Below are 22,558 nucleotides of genomic sequence, written 5' to 3' on the forward strand. Positions count from 1 at the left end.
CTTGGGTATACACAGATAAAATGTATTTCATATACAGTATGTATGAATTTTGTTTTATGGTTTGTTTTGTACAAAAATACAAAGTTTGTTAGGTTCTGTGAAGTATTTGCAAATAACATATTATACCAGTAACAGTATTGAAAAAACTTGAGTAAGGATTTAATTGATGTAGTTCTTTTGTTTTGCCGATATTTTAACATTTAATAAAAGTTGATATTGGTTATTGGTTCACCGGAGTTTTTTCTGTGAAATACTATGAGGTACTGTATTTTTAAAAGTGCCAGGTACGTTAAAATATTTTTTCCAACCGATATTGAATTGAGGAGAAGGTGGTTTGACCTTCTTTGATGTAGACAGCTGCTATAAACCAGTTTAGCATCTGATATAAATCATCTTAATGTTCTAATCTTTTTCGATGCTTGAGTTTCCTCTGAGAATAGCATTTAATTTTCAAACGGAGAGCTCCAGGTTTATATAATGTGTGTAGACCCCTCATCCCCTTGAAGTATCTACAGTATAATCAAACACAAAATGTTGTCACCTTACAGTTTCACAATGCCTGTATTAGAGGTGTATTTGGCAATTCATGAATGCCAACTGAAAAACTTCATTCTAAGTGGTTCTTTTGGATGTCAAGCTGACAATTAGCGCAGCAAAATGCGTACTGTGTAAGGTGCCCAAAGTAATTACTAAGAACGGCTGTGCTGGGTTTCGGCTACAGACTAATTTCACTGCATTTTTGTCTGACATTTCTGCTGTACACAGCTTATCAGTTCAGCCAAAATAAACAAATTAAAATACACCCACTCATCCTTTAATTTCTTCTTATTTAAAACCTCTTTAAATTAGAAGCCTCCTAGGGTCAGGTTTTAAGTTTATTTACACTATACACACAAAGGTTTCTCTGAAGATAAATACTGTGTGTTAATTCTCAGCCACAGAAAGACTTTTATTAAATACAATAGCTTCGATATGGTGTGTGGTTTTAGAAGCGGCTTATTTTAAGTCATTCCAAGGACTTAAAACAATAGGTGACCATTATCTTTTTCAGGGGTATGTTTTAAAAACGAATAGTGTTTTTTAAGTTACAGATATAAAGAGCTGTGATTTGTACCGTATGCTGCCTGTGCGCTACATTACATTCCTTTCCCTTTGTCTTTGTGGACAAAGCAATTGCTGTATCTACAGCTTCTCGAGCACATCTGCATCATTCTCCGCATGTTGGGGCACTCTGGTTCAATCACATTGATTGATTCTTGGTCAGGGCCAGGGAGTGAGTCTTTGGAACGTCTGGTTCCTGATTTGCTTACCAGCAGCCCCATCTGTCTCCCTGAATCAGGGACGTTATTTTATCCAATCAGCAGGCGGGTTCCCTGCCAGAGCTCCTGGCTCGGAGAGATGGGAAAGATGGGAAGGCACTGCCACTAGTCAGAGCCACAGATCTGGCCCTTAATTTTAATTTCTGAGCTGCGGAGTGGAAGGGGTGGGGGCCCTCTCATTGTTCTCTAAATGAAGCTGTCCATCTCCTAATATTGAGACAGAAGGGCTATGTATCCCTCTTCCCTCCTGCCTTTTTAGTTCTGTCACTCCCACTTTCAGATAAGCCAAGTAAATTTCAATTGTACTGAAGCAAATTTATCATATTGCACTGATTGCATATTGTAAAAGGCCCTGGTGTCAGGACCTCTGACTGTATATTGAAAATCCGCTAGCGCCAGTGAAAATGATATAGGACCCAATTTCATTACACAGAATTACAGCGTTAGACAGGGAAAAAGCAGAGAGCATGGAACATATTTGAAAATGCAGAATGTTTTCGGCAACCCAACCCTAGTCTTTGGCATCTATATTCAGAATTTTATCCAGAACTTAACGGCATCGGTGATAAATTAAATGTACATTTATGTTTTTGTCATTTAAAAATACCAGATGGGTTGTGTTGCAGAAAAGTTTGTTGCTTCATATCTGTCCAAATACTGAGCTCGTTAGGAAGATTTAAAATAACAAAACCATTGCAGAGCATGAATATGATTAAAACAAAGTCATAAAGAATAAATAACGGAATGACCACATCTTTATTGTACCACTGGGAACAACATAATGCATGCCTTATCTATATGTGGTACATAACGCTGAAGACTGGTGTTTGTAGTGGATAGAAAATTTCAAATTGGTTCTATAAATGTAGGACAATGCACCGTACACTTTTAGAGATGACAAATAAACAAGAGAACAAAAAAATAAATTAATATCATTATAATTAATAAACAGTATAATTTTAAAGCTTAAAACGTTTCTTGTTATATAAATCAGAATTGGAAAACTGGAGATGAAATTCTTAGATTAGATAATTCTAATAGATATGCAACTGCACTTGCATTCTTGAAGAAGAGAAAGGAATTGGTGAGAAAAAAGCTAGTTTAATAATTCATTTAACTCATTGGTGGTTACACATCTTAAACAGACTTACATCCATTACATGTGCTGTTGCTATGGAATCAATTATTAGGGAGTAAACCGTGTGATTTATTTATTTTGTGAGTTACAGTACATGATTAATTGAATAATAATTGGTTTCAGAGTTATGTTTGTTAGTACTATGATGGTAATCTTCCAGTCCCCTGGTACAATTCATTCTTCTGGTGCTTTAATATTTCACAGGATTTTTATTGCTGAAAACCTTTTGTTTTATGAAAATAAACTGCTTTCAGGCAGCATCAATCGTGAACTCTGAGAGATGAGTGTTTGTGATTAGGTGAAAGTGATCTGTTTTTCCATATTACCAGATAATGAGTTGAGTGGTGTTTTTTGTCTTTGCGTACTGTGGCTGACCTATGCCTTATCTGTCCATGTTGATGAATGGGCCTGTTATATTTAGTGTGTGTGATTTAAAGAAACAGTATTACCAGACACACAAGGAGCAGTTTGGAGAGTATTCTACCCCTTTGGTGACTACTAAAACCTGCTTTTTTGTTTTCTAGAACATTTGCCTTGTTTGTGAAAAAACAATGCAAAATGTTTAATGTTCAAGGACAATAAAGCCTTTTTTAAGGCTTTTTTAAGATTCAAAATGCATGGATTTTTAAAAATTTGCTCACAATTTTTTAAAAGCAGGGTGTGTCATCTCCTATCAATCAAGATATTTACTGTTCATTAATGATCATTCGAAGCATTATATGGTGTAACAATACATTGGCCAACTGACAATAATAAAACCCACCTTCAAATTAATAGCATAGCTGGAGTTGTTGCTGAGCACCTACCATTGTGTTTAAAATGAGTCATACAAACTATTCATCTAGCCATACAAATTTAATTCTTTCTTAACTTCACTTTATTTTCAGCAAGCAATTACAATCTACTGGCAAAAGATAACTAAGAAACAATGCATAGTTATATAGTGACTTGGAGTCAGTGGTACTGTATATCTCCAGTGTCATGGCTCTCTTTTTGGTTTGGATGAACAGTTTCAGATGCAGGTTTGTATGCAACTATAAAAACATATTTCTTAATTTTCCAAGAATAATGGGTTTGGACAATAGCTAAAAATAAATTATTTTCAAGTTAAGAAAATAAAACACATCTTCCAGATTGTTACAGAGATCTGGGATATTCATGTAGATCTAGTAACACAGTCTAAAGTCAGTAGACCAAAGTCTAGTGGGCCTGATCTTTACTTGAGCCTAGACTCCCCCTTCTCCCGCCTGTACACACTAAATTTCAGTGCTGTTCTTGGAACTTTCAAAGGAACCAGATAAAGGCAGTGCTTTTTTGTAATGCCTCAGGACATCTTTGACTGCACTTGCCTTGTTTCTTTTTTAAATCATTTTTATCCGTGAAGCAAAGGCAGATGTGTTTTGACAGAGGGGAAGGGGTTAATTGTTGTTATTGTTGAAGGTGCCAAACCTTTTAAGATGTTTTTCCTGGTTATTTATGGAGTAATAACTGTGTACTGCGGCCTTCTACTGCTCCTGCCTGGGAATCAGGCACAAGGCATGGACAGGTGGCTCACCGCACAGATTAAAAACATGCTGTTCCTTTACTCCTGCAATTAGCAGACTTGTGAAGTCCAAATGTGCTGGTAGCAACAAGGACGGCTATGTACTCCACCTTGAAAGTCCTGAATTCCCCTTTTTGACTCTCCACAGAGAGTGCACTGTTGCAAGACGCCTAACCAGGCATGCCTTTGATAAAATAAAGACTGGCAAGGAGTGTAGGTAAATAACCAAATTTGCTGGGCGGTGTGTCTGTGTGTGTGTAAGGGTGGGCGTTGCATCTTACAAGCTGAGCTCTCAACTTTTTAAAGATTTGTCGGAAGCATGTGTTTTTGAGAAGACATCTAAGACGAACGATAACTTTTTCAAGCCAAGGCTCTTCTGAGTTGAGTTTAAAATACGTCATCTTGGAGGCACAAACAAGAGGAAGCTGGTTAACTATGGTATTTACTGTGTATTGTATAGTGCTCATTTGTGTTGTTTATAATATGGTACTTTTGTATGGTAAGTACTGTTCCATGGTGATGTATGGCTGTGTACCATTTTCCATTATTTGATTTTTATTATCTATTTTACTAGTTTTCATTGTTTCATTATAGTTTGTTATAGGATACATGGGGGGATCTTTAACCCAGCATCCAGTTTATTTTCTATTTCTTGTGATTCAGTTCAATGTGATTCGCACAATACAGTTGCAAAGAACATCATACTTTTTAAACCTGCCACTGTAAGGAAGTCAGTTATTTTATTGAATAAAAATAGGATGGTTTCTGAGTAGTTCAAGGCTACAAATAGATTTACAGAACCAGTCATTCTTTTTTTTTATGTTGGGGTTCTAGAAACATGATTAATTTCATGTATAACAGTATAATGTATCTGGGACTATATATACAGTTAATGTTCAATGAGAATTTAGAAGCAAAGTAAACAAGTGAACTTGAATACAGAAAATATTAAGAGACTAGACATAAATACAGTATATACAGTAGATAACTGAATTTGGGAAGAGCACTGTATCTGTGGTGAAATTAGAGTGGGGATAATGCAGACTTTATGGGTGTTGTCTTCTGGGTTTAGTCATGTAGGATTGCATCACATTCCTGGCACAACCAAACTATTAGGGATGCAGGTTTACTGGAACAGTTGCCTTTTAGTAAGGATTTGTCCCGGATAGTCCACACATGCTCGATAATGTTCGTTTCCAGTATTGGGAAAGCAGACCATTTACTGCTCATGATCGGACCACGTTCAGTGTCTGCTTTCTTATCCCTCGTCCTCTTGTGTAATAAGCAGTGCGCAGCTTAACAAGGGGAGCAGTGGTGGGTTTTGTGGGGGTGGGGAAATTCCCCTTGCACAAATTCTTATGCTTGACCCCCTTCAAGAACCTCCTCCCCATGGTGGGGGGTAAGGGGAGGTCCTTCAGTGCTTTTAGCATGAGAGGGGACTTCAACAATTTCATATTTCTTGGAAATGTCTCCTTGTAAAAAAAGAATGATTTATTGGAGTTTGTTATAACAAGGGAACACTGTTCCCCCTTGGTTTGAGCACCAGTGCTAACTTTTAACTTGAATTAGAAAGGATCACTCCACTTTCATATATTTCTTGTTTGAAGTGTCTTCCCAGTTTCTTGCACCATGAAATCAATAGTTTAAGATTTAAATTCATTGCTGATGTTTACCTCTCCTGCATAATCACTGTATTTGCATTATCACTTTCAGCCTAGTAAATGTTTTAATGAGATTCTGCTGAAGTTGCTGATGCATGGACTCTGTTTATCATTCCAGTGAGTCTGTCTGGTCTTATCGTTTGCTGATCCAAACTGGTAACTTTGGTGTTTTCAAAGCTAAGTCACTATGTCCAGCTAGAACTGAAAAAAAGATAAACGTGCAAAAAAGCAAGGATTTCAGTGATTAATCTCAAAGTCACCTAGTAAGAGATGTGTATCTTTCAGATGCAAGTAGTTCTGTCTCTAAAGTTGTAAATTCACATTCTTTTCCTGAAACTCCTGGCCTTTACCTTGTAGCTTTCTGCAAACACTGCAACATCAGATCCATTTGCCAAGTACAAGTGGGGTTTGAATGGTGTAAAGTCAGTGATGTCAGTATGAGTTTCTATAATAGGCTTCCACTGCAGTATAAGCAGTGACAGGTAAATATGAGTCACTTGCAACTAACATCAAAGTAATTCTGTGCAATGGAATTACATACCACTTTGTGAAAGCAAATACAAGGATTTGAATGCAATGTACTGTAAAGCACTAAAGAGATACAGTAATCCATTTTCCATACTCCTTTCACTATGAGAAGACATATCAAAATAAATGTGTTGGTCTGTTTCACAGAGATATATGTATCTATTTGCACATCAAGAGCCTGATGATATTTCTTGGCACCACTGCCTTGTTCACATTTCAAACCTAGTACTGACTTAAGAGACTTGCATCAAAAGGGAGAAAGCCCATATTATTAATAATTCTTCTTATTTATTTTATTGCATTTCCTATTATACTGTATGTGTTCTGGATGTCAGTGTTGCTTGGGCTATGATGAAAGTAAGAAAATTGGGTGTTACTTTTGTCCCTGTGTTATCATCTGAAGCACATTAGAAATGTCACAAGCATATCTTTCTTCCACCTGTTTAGCATTAGTCAGTTAAGACCCTTATTCCGACAAATGCTTTATTTAAATACGATTAAACTATTGTAAGGTCTTACTGGAGTAACATCTCTTAGATACTTAATAGGGTTCAGCATGTCCAGAATACTGTGGCCCATGTGCTAACTAAAAAGTATGTTGTTTCAGCACTTAACTCCTATCCTTTGGAAATTGCACTGGCTCCCAGTAAAATTTAGAGTGGTTGTCAAGATTTGTATAGAAGGAACTGAATGGCCCAACCCCAATTGTCTTAAGGATTTATTCCTTGACTGTAGTCCATCTCTTGATCGGAGATCTGCTGATTCAAGCATTGTTACTCTGCAGAAGACCAGACTCCACACAAGAGCACAATTTGGATATCGGTGCCCAAATCCATTATAGTGGGACTGTTGACTGTGCATTTTTGAAACTCACACATCTTTTCACTAAAGCTTTTTGGGGATTGTTTAGATGTACACTTGATTTAACTAAGTCAATTTGCTCTACTTATTTTCCTTGTGCCGTTAATTGTATAGTGACTTTGTTGAAAAGAGCTTATGAAAAATATATTATCTTCCTTGATACTGCAGCGTATCATCAGTGTAAGGTTAATTACTTGATGCAGTAAAAAAAAAACTTAAGAAAAGGATCTGTTGTGAGGATATTTCATGATTGTGTCATCACCTGGTAGTGACTTTTAGAGTAACTCAAGATATTGTTCCAAAAAGAGTAGTCAGTTGTGGCAGGATTAAAGGTAAAGAATGAACTGTATCAAATAAAATATGATATTAACCAAGTTTAAACAAAACCATTGATATACAAACATTGAGAGAGTCTTTATTATTCCCCATGGGGCTGTTTGTAATCCACATTTTTTGTATAAGCTCAGCAGATCGTGTTCTTGCTTTCTTTTGCATTGAACAGGATTTCAAAATATGGATATTTCTATATTTCCATGGAGTTTTCCTACATTGATTTCTCTGCACCGAGAATGCTAAACATGCACAAACATCCCAGAGGTGCTGCTTTCTCAGCATAGTGGTTCCCTTTGCTCTGTGTCCTGTTGTTGGCAACTGTTTGGTGGCCTGGCAGAGCACAGCTGTTGGTTACTATGGCAGTTTGTTGGCCCCGCTGGCAGTGCTAAGCTCACAAAAATTCTTCTGAAATACCAGATTGGCATACTAGCCCAGTGCACTGCTGGTTCATGCACTCCACGGGCTTCAAGGTGAGTTTCCGCAACAGTCCCACAAGAAACAACTCCTCCAGCTGCACTTTGTGACCATCTTTTCTTTTTTTTATCACCCTCCCGCACATACAACTATTTTTTAATTAATGTATTCTGGCTTAACATTCGACCCACATGTACAGCATACTGTCAAAACATCTTTTTTTCACCTTAGAAATATCGCAAGACTACGCCCTATGCTATCATTAACTGTGGCTGAAAAGCTGATCAACATATTTGTATTCTCCCGAATTGACTACTGCAATGCTCTGCTCCCTGGTGTATCTAAATCTACTCTGAACAAGCTGCAGTATGTCCAAAATTCAGCAGCCAGAATCCTGACCAGGTCTAGTACAAGTGTTCACATTACTCCTATCCTGGAGTCCTTGCACTGGCTTCCGGTCAAATTCCGCGTAGACTTTAAAATCCTCATGCTCACCTACAAGGCTTTACATGGCTTGGCACCTCAATACCTGTCTGAACTTTTATCGCCCTACTCCCCACCTCGCAACCTCCGCTCTTCAAATTCTGCCCTCCTTACTGTCCCCCAAGCCCGTCTACATTGTATGGGCGACAGGGCCTTCTCCTGCTATGCCCCCAAGCTCTGGAACTCTTTGCCCAAGGATATTAGAGAGTCACCTTCTCTAAACTCCTTCAAATCCAGACTCAAAACCTTCTTCTTCAGAAAAGCCTTTACTTAACTGGTTCCATTCTTCACCCCTCTGCTCTTCTTAATACCATCTTCCACGGTCTCCTCTATTTTTATTGTTGTATTGTTGTAATTATAATTGTGTCCTGTCTTGTGAAATTTTCTTATTTATTGTTGTAGTCTTCTTATTTATTGTTATTGTCATCCTGTAAAGCGCTTTGAGAAGCCACCTTTAAAGGCGCTATATAAAATAAAGTTTATTATTATTATTATTATTATTATTACCTTTATTTCCTTGCTTCCCTGACTTTATTGGCTCTCTTTTGTTTTCCTCACTCCCTCTTTGCGCTTGAAAAAGCTTTTAGGATGTTCGCAGACTTCCGTACTTCTCCAACGGGGATGTCTCAGAAAGTTTCTTCGCAAGTTGATTTTTGTTTTTGTTTAATATCATCTCTTACTAACGGAAGTTTCCAGGGTGTGTCTGAATTATTACTATAAGATGCCTAGGCAGTAATTATGAAACAGTGTTCCAAAACTATGAAAACATAATTTAGGAAGTGATAATTTAAAAGAAGATTCCCAGGGCTTAGAGCTGCACATTATTTCTGCTCTGCGGGCCCATTGTGTGCATTGGAATGCTTGCCTGGCTTTGTTGAAGTGACCTAGATTTAGTCTCTCCGAAATTGTCTATGTCTGATGGTGGATGGGAAAGCTTCGCCAAAGACACAAACTACAACACCTAGTGGTGGCAGTGGGTAGAGATGGGATAATGATAGCATTTCGGCCTCTTTACCGCTGTTTAAGGAGTACATGCTGCTGTATAGGCTTCATTCAGTTGTCTGAAAGATAACATTGAAACCCTCAATTATTGAGAGGCTGCCAGACAACAAACTGCCATTTCCTAGGTTTCCACAAGGATGCAAAGATATTTCTTACCTGTTGCTCATTCCCTAGAGGAATAAATGCAACACTGCATGCTTCATGTTCCCAAACTAGCAGATTACATTTGTTACAGTGAAGCTCTGTGGAGCACATACTAAATAGTTTGATGTTTTTCATATGATATGCTTCACCTATTCCAGAAATTAAGAAACTGGCTTAAGGTAAATTAGTTAAGATTGACTTATAACACACAGCTGAGGGATTTGGGGTGAGTGGGAATTGTTTGCCTCTGACCACTGTTGAAATTGTGTGAGTGCAATAGTTATAGCCCCTTGAACAGGTATTTCTGTGGGATGTGAATGTTGACTAGGATCTAGATCTAGGTCCACCAGGAATTTTGGCTGCTCTAAATAGTATTAAGTGACATTTCGGGTTTAGTTAAAGTAGTGTCGTCTTTTTTGTGATCATGTGGTTATCGTCAGTCAATTTGTTCCCCATACACAAATGGGAATGACCATTTTTCCAAGTTCTGGAATGTATTTCAAATCAAAATAATGTACAGGAAAACATTGATGCATCTTTAATTCTTTTATGGATTAGCCAAAAATGATGTCATGGTTTTCCTGGGCTATGATCTAGTAGTGTACTGTATCTATATTTGTACAGCACAGGTACAGCAGCTATTAATGAATTCTATTTTATACTTTTTTTAAACTAAAAAAGTGCGAGAACCATGAAAGAAATACAGTTGTGCTTAATAACTGCTTTTGTTATGCTATAAAAAAGTTTTGCTCTTGAGTTCAAATACAATACTCTTGGTTTTTCAAACAGGATTGAAGCATTTGATAGAACCTCTTCAATTAATCCTTATGTTTTCTTCTCTTGGGAAGGTTACAGAGCAGTTTTCATGCATTGGGGAAAAGGGATTAGATTTGAGTTTAGCTAGAGCTGATGTGTAAATGATGGAAACTCAAAAGGTGCAGAGAAGAACCTTACTGATATGCACTCCAGTTCCAGCGGTTGGGTTTGTGCATGTTACAGGCTGCACACCACAGCACCTGGCTTGAACACTAGTACATCCTGCATCTCTGTTTGCAGTGTGGTAAAGAATCTCTCAGGCCATAACCTCTTCCTATGATGGGGTCTGCCAAACTCTAATCCCAGTGGGAGCTTTAGTTATACAAGGCTGGCTAGAGCTTATCTCTGAAACAATTGCTCCCAAAGAATTTGGAGAGGGGAGAATGTTAATCAGGGGCAAGACAGACTAGGAATTTTAGGACTGAGTATTTCACAACCTGGGCAAAAGCAGTGCTACATGTAAAGAATATTAAAAATATCGGTTATAATATGCCCTTCCTGCTGGATTTATTAAATATTTTTTCCTTTGCATTGTACTTGATTTTCCTGACCCTCATCTTGCCCTTGTCTTTTCGCAGGGGAATTATTTCACTTTTACTGGTAATTTGCAAATATAACGCAAATGCAGATTTGATTATGGCGTGTTAACAGGTATCTGTCTGAAACTTACCACTTTTAATTGAAATCTTAATTGAAAATGGATTTGAGATGTACTGGAACACAATGTTTGTGGCTTTTGATACTTGTGACTTATAACTGTGATGTGCACAAATGCATCACAGAATTAGCTCCTACTGTATATCCCATTTTGCACCTGAGTTTCATTTCCTCGTTTTTTTCTCTTTTATAACTTTGCAGTCACCTGTTATTTTTAAAATTCTATTCACATCCAGTTTGGAATTGCCACGTGTTTTAAAGCTAGCCTCTCCAGCAATAAAAATGAGAGTTAGTGTTGATTGGAGGCACATCATTTCTCTTGCTGATGATCTAGCACGCCTGCAGGAGTCTCAGAAGTAGCAGGAGTCACTCTCTGACAGAAAGGTATGAGAACCCAGGCTGGCTTATCCTATTTTACCCAGTGGCAAGGTATGTCACCATACCACTGCTTGAAGACCCCAGTCACAATCAGCTAGTGAAATGACCCAGGCTCAGACTAGTGGTGTCTGGATTGTAGATTTCAGTCCTTGCTGATTCAGCCAGTCGGATGCCAGTGTGGCTGGAAGCACAGTTCTGATTGAGCTATGCAAAGGCGTCTGTCTCTAAATGGCCCTGAAAGCATGTCATGTAAAGCACCTTCATCCAGCAGTGTAAACAACCTGAGTTCTCTGTGCTTTTTCAGATGTGTTTCAAGAGATTTCTGGAGTGAGCTTCATTTGTTTCGCTGGCATCATCTAGATTTCTGCTTAAACACTGAAACAAAATGTTATTTGTAAACAAATGACGAAACTGAGATGTAATTGATTTTTTGTACTATTCCTGTGTGCACGGGTGTGTGTGGGGCCACAGTAGCTTTAAGACTTAAGCTTTCAGCCATAACATTTTTACTTATTTTGAATGTGGAAACCACAGTAAAAAAACATGTTCTGTGTCAGTAAAAATGTGACATCTGTTGCATAGTGAATACCGGGCACTGTCCAAATTCTTTTCGTAACAGCTGCCTAGAGTGTTGACAATTGCAGTTAATCAGGATAATTCATGATCTTTCTGCTGCATTGGATTAAAAGGCACCTTCAAGTTATTTTTGGAGCCCTCAGATGAGAAAAATATTCTATATTATCTCATTTCATATCTTATTTTGAAGTGCATTTTTAGATTTTGTATATTTCCTGATGAGACCTAGTTTGACTTGTATGTTTGTTTCTTAATTGAAACACTTAAGTATTCACTGATTTGTTGTTGACTGTCTTGCCAGATAATTTTCTTAATCTAAGTTGATGGTGAGCCCTAGCTTATTTAATAGCCTACTGCTTTTATATAAAAGCTTAGATTCTGTAGTGGTTGAATTTGCTGTTTGGTGCTCACTCAAAAGTTGCATATGTGTGCATCATATATATGACATCACTTTTAAAAATATTACAAATATTTAGTAAGGTCCATTGGCAGAAAAAAGTAATGTTTCTTTTTTTAAAAACAATCAAGCATTATTGCTTGATTTCTACTGTAAAGTAGCAGCAGAGCCCGGGATGAGAAAAATCTTCGTACCACCACTCTGAAGCTGTCAGCAGAAAAACCAAGTTCATTGCACTGAGGGCTTTAGCCTGTTTAGATTACTCATAGTAATACTGTTAAGCTATTGGTAGGACAATCTATCTCTGTGTCAACCATTCAGCTCAAAGCTTAAAGGTCAGTTGCTAGGTTTTCGAATACAGAAAAAAAGCACTAATTATGTACAATTTCCTGTTTTTTATTTACGTAATCTAATCCTCTCATATGCTTATACATTTTATGAAGTAAATTATAAGAGTTTCATTGTAGAAGCCTTAATTGGAGAAGCCTGGTAGAGGTGATGGTCAATGTCATTTGTACTGTACATGCAAGATGTAGCAAGCAAACAGGGCTTCTGTTTATGGTAACGCTGGTACTTAGAAAATTTATATATGACTTATTTCTTGTGTTGCATTATGTGTATGCTGTGCATGAACATTCTCATTTTCTCATTTTTAAATATAAGCTACATCTGGCTCATTAATGTACTGTACCGTCACAACAGCTGCGTGATTTAGGGAAACCCTGCGAAGAATATTTATTCAGGTTGTGCAAAAATTACTTCATGCAGCAGTAATCTTTTCAACAAATGTTCCCATGATGCTTCTAGAAATCATTTTATCTCTACTGCTGTACAACTATGAAAATATACCTTCACAACTGAGGGGTGCATTGGAGAAAAGTGTATTACCTAAACTAGGAAGTGGGACATAGGTTATGTTTTTGAGCTCTGTTCAGGACCAGAATTATCTAGGATTAATCTACACAAAAAACCACTATATTAGAACTCCCTATTACACAAATACCCATTGCTAACATATGTTCACAGCTCTAGACTGTAGACTGCTGAACTAATATTTAATTTTTCTAAAGTTCAGTGGGAATAAAAAAGGAACTTATTTTTTTCTACTTCTGTGTACACCAGTGTAAAAAAACCCTCAAATATTCAAATCAAATACCGGCCACTCCACTCAAATATTGCCATAAGTGTTGCAAGTTGAATTCAGGCTCCACCTTAGTATAAAATAGCACTAAGGCAAAGCTTATTGCACTGGGTAACTAGGAAATCCTAGTATTTGGATTGCAGCCCTGAAAATATGCTTAGTGGGGTGGGAAGACAGTATTGATAGTGTCATGCCTCCTGTTGTTGTCAAAAGAGTTTTGCAGTCTCACAACGATGCTTACATCTCGTAGATTTTGTTGCACATGGATATAATTCATTACCATCTGATTGGCTTAGCTAGAGCTCCCTGAGGCAGTTAACATCATTAACTTTGAATGAGTAACTGGAAAAGGTCAGTTAGAAATGGATTTGTGGAGCAATTATTCTTGCGTTTCGGACTAGATTCATCTTTAACCCCTTCTCAGGACTCGGTCCCTTACATAAACCCGTCTGATTCTTGTGGACACTGAGAAAGACAAAGAATACTCTCCATATACACTATGCTGTATATGGTGTAAATATATATGAATGGACAGACAGGCACAGTAGATCCTGTATCAAGCATTTATTAAAAGGAAAATGATTTGTATGAAATATGAAGATTAATATCACTTGAATAAACCTTTTCTGTAAGTAGCTGCTAAACTCTAAATTCCCACATCCAGGAAGTGGAATTTAGGTTTCTAAGTTTTTAGAAATGCAATCAAGCCAACAGTTTTGACATTTTAATCCAGAGATTGTGGCAGAAAGGGAGGAGCAAAACTTGAAAATCATACTTACGTACAAGTGTGGAAATGGAAGTATGTTTTAGAGGCCAAACTGATCTTTTCATTAAAGTTAATGACTTAACTTCTAATGACTTAAAAAAAAAAACTTTTTAGACTGTAGGACAAAAAGTAAACTGGTTCACATTTGTCATTTTCATGTAAATGCAAAGTCAACTACTTTAAAGTTTCTCAAAACACAAGCTTTTTGTCCTGGTTGCAGGACGTAGAAGTCCTCACAGGTCTCTCTGCACCCATGTAACCATGTGCAATAGTCTAATGTTATTAGATTGTCAAATTATTTATTTTTACAAGGTCTCGATATATTGTTGTATAAATTGATTTTGTACATGTTTCATGTATGGTGAGAGATATTGTACTGTATATTCACGGAGTAATGAATCGGCTACAACGAATCAAGGGTTCAATGAAAAAAATAGCTTGGTAAAACTTAGAAAACCATTTTTTCATCCACACAAAAGAAAACTTTGTAGAGTGCACACTTTGAATATGGCCAATATATTTTTTTTAATGGTACACAATTCTCATTTAGTGCTTTTTTGGGGGATGAACTTTGGCCAGTGTCCACCTCATGTCCAGCCCCGGTTGAGAATTCAGTCTTTTTTTTTCCCCACTGCTGAGACAATCCAGTTCCAGCAGGCCATAAAGGAAGATTAATACGAGTTCTAGATACATCTTCCAGAACAGTCCATTTGCCTTTTAATTATTTCTCCATAGTGTCGTAACACAAACAGTAATGAAGGCAGTTTATTCCTACAAGCTGGTGCATTAAGGTCTTCCAGCACCTTAAACAGCTGTTGCTCAAATTATTATTTGCAATGTGCTATATACGTACCTATATCAGATTTAATTTATTTGCAGTGTATCTGCACATATGTGTTTCTCACCACTTATTTTTTCATGGCAGCTTTGGGGTTTTTGTTCTCTTCCTTTTGTTTTGCTCGTAGCATTCCTATTTGTATTATCCTGGTCAGCTTTTTTACCCTTTGTCCTACCTTAAGCAGGCTCAGGAAGAACTTATCACATTTGCACATCTGTCTTGTTCCTACCTACTTTACATCTAGCTGACTACCAGCAAATGCTGAAAAATGTGCTCTGATGCTGTGAGAGCCCAGGTGCCTGCATTTTCACCTACTCACCTCGGCTCACGCTCTGTTTCCTAAAAGGGCTAACCAACCTGTTTTCCAATTCATTCAGTTCACTCCTCTGTGCCACTCTAAATGCTATTAAATTTCCTTGGCTGTTATCAAAAGTCAATTTTCAAATACAACAGGTTCCATGGAAATTGTATAAGTTGAGAAAGCACCTTATCCAATATATCTTTATAAGCATATTGTGCTATAATGGCTCTCTTCTTAATGTTTTAGAAGTTTATTTTAAAATATCTTCACTTTATTTCTTTTCTTCAATTCTTTTTAAAGAATTTAAATAGACTTCTTTATGCACACTATATGACTACCTTTAGTCATATATGACTAACTTCAGCTAACGTACTGTAACTAATTAAATGCTAACTCTTAATTGCAGATCACCAGAAAACCAAAGTCGCCAGTGCATGTGGATAAGTCAATATAAGGAAAGGAGGGAGTATTTATAAGGTAAGTTACCTAAGTCTGTTATGTAAATGAAGTAAGTTCTTATTGATGACAAATTATTAAGGTAAGCAACACCTGACAGTAGGAAAAGTCAAACAAAATGATTTTGACCTTGTCCAGAGCTGGTCAAAATCATTATGTAATGGAAATGAATGTAAGCCCAATCAACAAGTATATGACTTATGAAAATCAAGTGGATAGTGAAGGACTAGGAATAGTATTGATGCAAACATCAAATACTACTTTATATCAAATAGTGATTGTTAGGCTTTGTTATGGGCTCATACAGTATATTAATTTGATCTTTTAAAAGTAAAGCAAAATCAGCCTAATTCTGTTATAAAACCTTACATAGAAGACGAAGCTTAAGTACTCTGAAAAAAGGCTATTGTTCACATATAAGCAATCTGCAACAGTTCCAGGATAGAAATGCAAGCCACGTACAGACAAGATTAAACTAAAAAAGTTATTTTTCTAGTTTTGGAACAAAGACAATGTTGGTTGTGAAAGGATCAGGTTTGTAATTGTGAATAGGAGACAGTTCTTGACGCAAAAATGTTGATGGAAAAACCATCAGACCCAACTGTGGATCATAGCGCCCGTGGATCATGCAGTTCAGAGGAGATCTGTGTATTCCTCTATATGTTCTTAAACTGTTATTTTTAAAGTTGACATTTTGATCCCTGTCTTGTTTCTGACTTCCTGTTTTAAAAATAGAAGCTAATTCTGCATAAATGTTTAGCCAACTCATTCTGCATCAGTGTTTAACCGGAAATACCTTTGTTTGTTCTCAGGGACATTGTACACCAGCTGGTGTTTGCTACTGTTTCTCCTCTCAGCTTTGAATTCATGAGATAAGAGTGAAGATCTGGACACGTTTTGTTGAGGAATCCAGTTACAGGTATTTTTTGAATTTATTTTTCAAAAGTGGCCGTCCAAAAACTTTTTTTTTTCCAGGGAAAGGGGATTATTCCTTAGGGATTGTTTCAAGTATGCAACATTATCAATTTCATCTTAATTTTCCGCATTTCTTCTTGTATTGCCATGTTAAAATGGGACAGCTGTCACAGCTGTGACATTCACACGGAGTACATCTGTATAAACTCAGCCTTGTGCATTGTGCAGGGCTGAATGCAGATGATCATCCTATAGTTTTTATCAAGGGCTCAAAAAGACTGTAGACCAAACAGTATAATTATTTGCATAGTGAATGCTCTTATGCAGCAATTACAGGATGCCCTTTTAATTACGTGTCTCAATATTTCTAATAAAGGTCTCGGTTTCTGGTTTGCTTATACAAGACATGCTCAGATGACGCAACTCTAGCTTTGTGATTCTTGAAACCAGTCTGTTTTGGATACCCCCAATTCCACAGTTTTTTAGTAGAGTGTTTTTACTTTACAGTAGGTACGTATTATTTAGTCTTCTTTTGTACTTAGGCTCTTTTACGTTATGCCCATTACTGTAAGATGTTGTCAGGACAACCAGGACTCTAACGTGCTTTCATCTCTTACCCTTTATCCTCACTCAGTAATATAAAAAGGAAGTCATGTGAAGGGGATGCACTTTAAATGTAATGTATTCAGAAAGTGAACAAATAAATGAATAATAATGTGAATTAAAGTATTGCATTTGTTTTCCGCTGTCAAAACCTATCAGTTAAAAACCACTGTAACCATAGTTAAAATGCTGTTGGCTTTATTGAAGTCCTAGACTCTGAACTTCATTAAATGGGTCTGAAGTTTGGTATTGCTTCCAATTAAGCTGAAACAGATGAAAAGTTTAAGTGCTATGATGAAATATTGCTCTACCTTGGGCGTTATTGCAAGGCCTGAATGGCAATATCCTATGATAATATACTCTGCAATGTCTTGTACCAGTTATAACACGGCAACAAGGTCTTTTTAAAGGGAAAAAAGAGAAAAAAGCAGGTCGAAGGAAATATTTTTAATGAATGTGATTCTGAAAGCATGTAATAAAACTCATATTAATCGACAGACAGAAATGAAGTTTTAAAAAGCACTTGTCATTTCTGAAAATTGCTTTGAAAATGCAATGTTGAGAACCGCTGTGTCAGTTAATAGCTGCTGTGCAGTTAATTTTTCAACATTCCTGTCAGACTCGTCCTGGGGCATATTTAGAGCATGACCGAAAAATAATAATATATAAATAACTATCTTGGAAAAATGGCAAAATACTTACCTCCTCCCTGGCTTTAGATTAAATATTTTATTGCTTTCAGTGCCTATTTCTGATTAAATTATTGAAAAAGCACCACATCTGTGCATACTGAGGCTCCTTTGCAGTAATATTCATAGATTTATAGCCTAGGAGATGGCGTTAATTTGGCTATCTGTATGAGAAAGGTCAGTGTGTGGCTGTGTAAGGCTCTATATCTTATCACCATGTATCAAGTGTTTCCTGAACTGAAGCCTATATTGAGAGTACATTAGGAGTGATAACTTGCTTAAAATTGAGAGGAGAAAGTCTCCCTTTTTTTAATGTAATTCAATGAATTATTAGATGAAGAGCTGAAGTATTTATACAGCACGTAATAAAATGCTTCTAGTACAATCAAAATAATGGTATTTTGAGATGTTAGGGTTGCATTCAACAGTAAGGGTATTGTGATTTTTTTACATCATTCCTAATATAAAGTTTTTAATTGGGCAGTGAAATAGTGATTTAAAAGAGCTATATGCAACAGCTTTATTACTTTAATTGTTATTTCTTATGGATACGACTTTCTGAATCCAGGCTGTTTCAAGAACAAATTTGGAGTCAGACACTTTTTCTTGATTAGATAATGAAGGTTGTGGGAGAACTAGATATGTTATTGATAGAAAAGACATTAAACCTACATATTGATATCATGTGAAACAACACATTCTTATATGAACATGATTCTTTCACACATTAGCTGAAAAATCTCCTGGGCATAGCTGGGCTGACGCTCCTTAACGGACTGAGTTGATAACAAAGCGAAACTAACGAATCCTTGGTTAGAATCACTTCCCTGTCCAAGCATCCTAAGAATGAGGATTTGATGAATGTAGTGATGGCTGTGTTGTTCTCCCACGGAGTCTGTCCTTGCCTGCATGATGCACTTCCCATGATTTTCACAGGCCGCTGGTTTTATTTCCAGAGATGGACAGGAGGTCAGGTGGTACCAGTGGCTCCAGTTTCCGGAATCTGTGATCCGCTGTGCGCACACAGCCAGAAAAGCAGAATGTGCAGTGCTCAGTGCAATGCTGTTCAGGCTTTCCTAGATAAAGCATTTTAGTGTCTCCCAAATATCTGCTAAGCTATGTGTGAAAGCCACTTTGCTGAAATCCTTTAAAATGGATAGTTTTTCTTATTGGTTTTTACAGTCACTATTGGCTGAAAGGCATCCTCTCCCTTGCAGGTGTCTGCTTTAGCACGAACCATGTGACTCACGTTTTATCAAATGGGAAGGGCTCATTCCTCCCAATATGTGTGTCTGGTTGCTGGTAGCTTTTGAGGCTGAGAACCAGCTGTTTGATGAGGGATTGTGCATGCCGGTTTGTTCCAGTTTTTAAGTGTAAAACTTTGTCTCCATTCTTAAGCCTTAAATCCACCTCCACCTTTTCTATTTGTGCTTTTGCGTCTTTGTTTTATTGTTATCACAGTTACTGCCATTCATAAAAACTTAAGGTCTTTCTTAATTTGTTTCAGGAATTTTTCATTTAAAAAATCGTTGGAATGGATATTTCCAGTTGGCAACTTTTAAAATGAAAACAGTTAGGTTAGACGTGCATCTGCTATTTCAGAATAAAAATTCTGAAACCCACATCAAATAAGTCATTACTTGAAAAGTAATTACAATTTTGACAACAATGTGATTTTAAAAAAAGATTGTTTTTAGTCTTTATGAAATGATATAATATGTTTTCAGAAATAGTTCATTAAACCTTGACAATTTAAAAGAAAATACTGTATAAACATCGGTTGGCTTTATAAATTAAATTAATTGTATTGGTCTGTGGCTTTTATTACTGATTTATTTAGCTGATGCTTTTATCCAGAGTTACTTACTGTACATTTATACTGCTATAGGCAATCTGAATTAATTACCTTGCTGAAGGGTAATAAATGGTGGTGTTCCACCTGGGATTTGATCCTGCGTCTTTTTAGCTGTGATTCCAGAGCCTAACCACTGCTCCACACTGCTCAATAAGATAGGCATTTAATAGAACTTTGCTCCAACATTATTAGCAATAGTATCACCACTGATCAATAAAATATGCATTTAATAGATTTTTGCTCCATCATTATTTGGAATAGTGTTATGACTAGTTTTATATTGGGGGACTCTGACCTAGTTAAGTGTCCTTTTGCAGTTTTAGGTTTGTAATGGAGTTGTGTGTGTGTGTGTGTGTTAGGGTGGACGAGAGTCCAGAATACACAATGGCATTCCTTTCACTAGCTCCAGGATGATTACATACTCCTGTAATGTGAAAATTCACAGCAGATGAGGCGGTTTGATGTCCCACAATATGTCTAAACTGAAGTGTATAATTTTGTCTGAATGTGGGCCTCTTCCAAAGCCCTTCATGCTCCGATGCCCTTTAATGCCCTTTTCTTTGAGGATATGACCAGTAGTGATGTACCAAAGAAAGGCCTTTGCATTTCCTTTTTAGAATTTGTTGTGTTTTGGGGGTTTGGACTATGCAAGACAGTAACGTGCCACGCTGTGTGGGAGATTGGTTCGCGATCCCTGTTGTGTAGCAAAACATAACATTATGTTTTATTTTTAATCACAAAGCGTGTTTTTCTTAAAGGGACAGCTGGCTTGACAAAACCAAACTTTTTTCCAAAAGAAGGGGATGTAAATGTTCCAGTGCAGTTCAAGCTTTCAATACACTTCATGAAATGTTAATTCTTTTTTCAGTTATGTTACCATACCGACCCGATTTAGATTAGCTATGTGCTTTCTTGTGTCTGGTCTCGGTTTTGGAGCTCCTCAAACAGGGAGAAAGTGAATAAGAAAGTGTAGATAGACACCTTTTAAGCTGAAAATACTTCAGCTAATTTCCTTAAACTCTGTTTTTACTCTGAGTAAAAACATTTATTATATATTTTTTTCTTTTAGTGCCAGTGTTATTTTTTTAAGGAGGACAGTGGGGGAGACGAGACTGATGCATTTGAAACTGTCCCACACATGTTCCAATTGCTGAATCATGGAGAGTACAAAGGCCACTATATAGTTTTGGCATTTTCTCACACTGGCATTGAGGGGTGTCTAGGCTATTAGTATGGGATCCAGTTTTTTTCAGTGGTTTTTAAGGTGTTTTTTTAAGGTGCATTGGAGGTAAGACTTTTATACAAAACATGTTGGCCTGCTGCCCTTTTAATGGCATTTTAAGGTAATGCACATTTAGGACTGAAATTACTGCTTCTTTGCTCATGTGGTGGTGGAGGCTTGAATGAAACTGTTTTTCAACCTGATTTCATGGGATCCTTGCAGGAAAAGCTGGATCACATCCCTGGATCAAGAAGTTGCTAGGGACCATATGAGCAAGACAACCTCCACACATTTGTAGTATGCCTTCTGTTTCCAGCCTTAGGAGCATGGCCTTTTTGGTATTCTGCAACACAGGTTTTCACGTGGAAAGAATTGCATGTTTTTACCTCTGTCGGGCAGGGACAAAATCAGTATTCATCATCCAAAAAGCATTGAACTTGACAAGTGTTGACATTGTTGCCTTTTACTGCCTGTAGTGCACTCGCATGTCTTCACAGATGGGAGTGATTGGTAACCGGAGAGGTGTCTAATGTGTCTTTTTCAATGGGAACAAATATGTGCACACACTACGGTAATATTGCAGTGTCATCCAGTCAGAGTAGAGGTGTGAAAGTTTCCCCAGGGGATGTAAAAGAGACATCCATCATCTTAATCATTTTCTGTTTGTGCTGCTCTTCAACAGCGTGCCCCTTATGAGAACAAGTGGTTACAACATTACATGCACTTTCTCGTATGTAGCCTCACAGAGGTGAAACAGTCAAATGAAGGTTTAACTGCCCTTTCTGTCCCTATAATCCTAACGCAGCTTTACAAAGTCATGAGAAGCTACATTGGTGCATTTCTGGAACAAACAATGCAATTATTAGAATGTGCAGGCAAGTTCATCCTTATTTAAACATGTACCAGTAGCAATGCAATTACAGTATAAGTTACCCAGCCATGTTGAGTAACCTTTATACAGCATGGAATAAACCTTTGCTTGAAACTTCGCGACAAACGCACACTGACACAGGTCCCCACTCAAACTTCCTTACATTATATATCAATTGATTTCTCATCACAGCTTAAGATATTTTGAGAGCCCAGCACTTGAGCCACAAAACATGACCTTTTGATCTTACAAAGGAAGGCAAGATATTTTAATGTGTGGAGTTTTAAATGTGAGCAAGTCTCCCTATTTTACATCTAAAAGACAACTTGATATTTTCCCCCACCACCACGTTAAAAAAGGGGTTTTGGTTTTCTGGATTTGGCGAAAGAGTGCCACCCTCTGGTTCGCCGGTATCACTGATTTAAGAGGGGCCCCCATTTGTGAGTCAGGGAGGGAAAAGCCGTCTGTGTTACATCGTCTTTAAACTATATGTTTTAAGTGGTTTGGTTCAGAAAGTCTGATGGTGCACAAATTTTGCCCACATCTGTCCTCCACCATGTTAAATATAGCCGCAGAAGTTCTGGTTATAAATTGTTTAAAACTGTTAACACTTTTTATGTGAAGTTTTGGCTTTAGGCATTGAAGCAGCTA

General features: G+C 37.2%; 1 protein-coding gene across 1 annotated transcript in view; it reads left to right on the plus strand.

The window, feature by feature from the left end:
• plxnb1b (plexin b1b) overlaps positions 1-22,558 on the plus strand; it is a 129,692-nt gene that overhangs the window by 48,644 nt on the left and 58,490 nt on the right. Inside the window, exons 3-4 of the mRNA XM_088636722.1 lie at positions 15,703-15,773; positions 16,565-16,671. The gene's annotated coding sequence lies outside the window, so the exon portion shown is untranslated. The remainder of the gene's footprint in view (positions 1-15,702; positions 15,774-16,564; positions 16,672-22,558) is intronic.

Source organism: Lepisosteus platostomus, chromosome 6 (assembly GCF_059453375.1).
Source record: "Lepisosteus platostomus isolate fLepPlt1 chromosome 6, fLepPlt1.hap1, whole genome shotgun sequence".
Taxonomy (NCBI): Eukaryota; Metazoa; Chordata; class Actinopteri; order Semionotiformes; family Lepisosteidae; genus Lepisosteus; species Lepisosteus platostomus.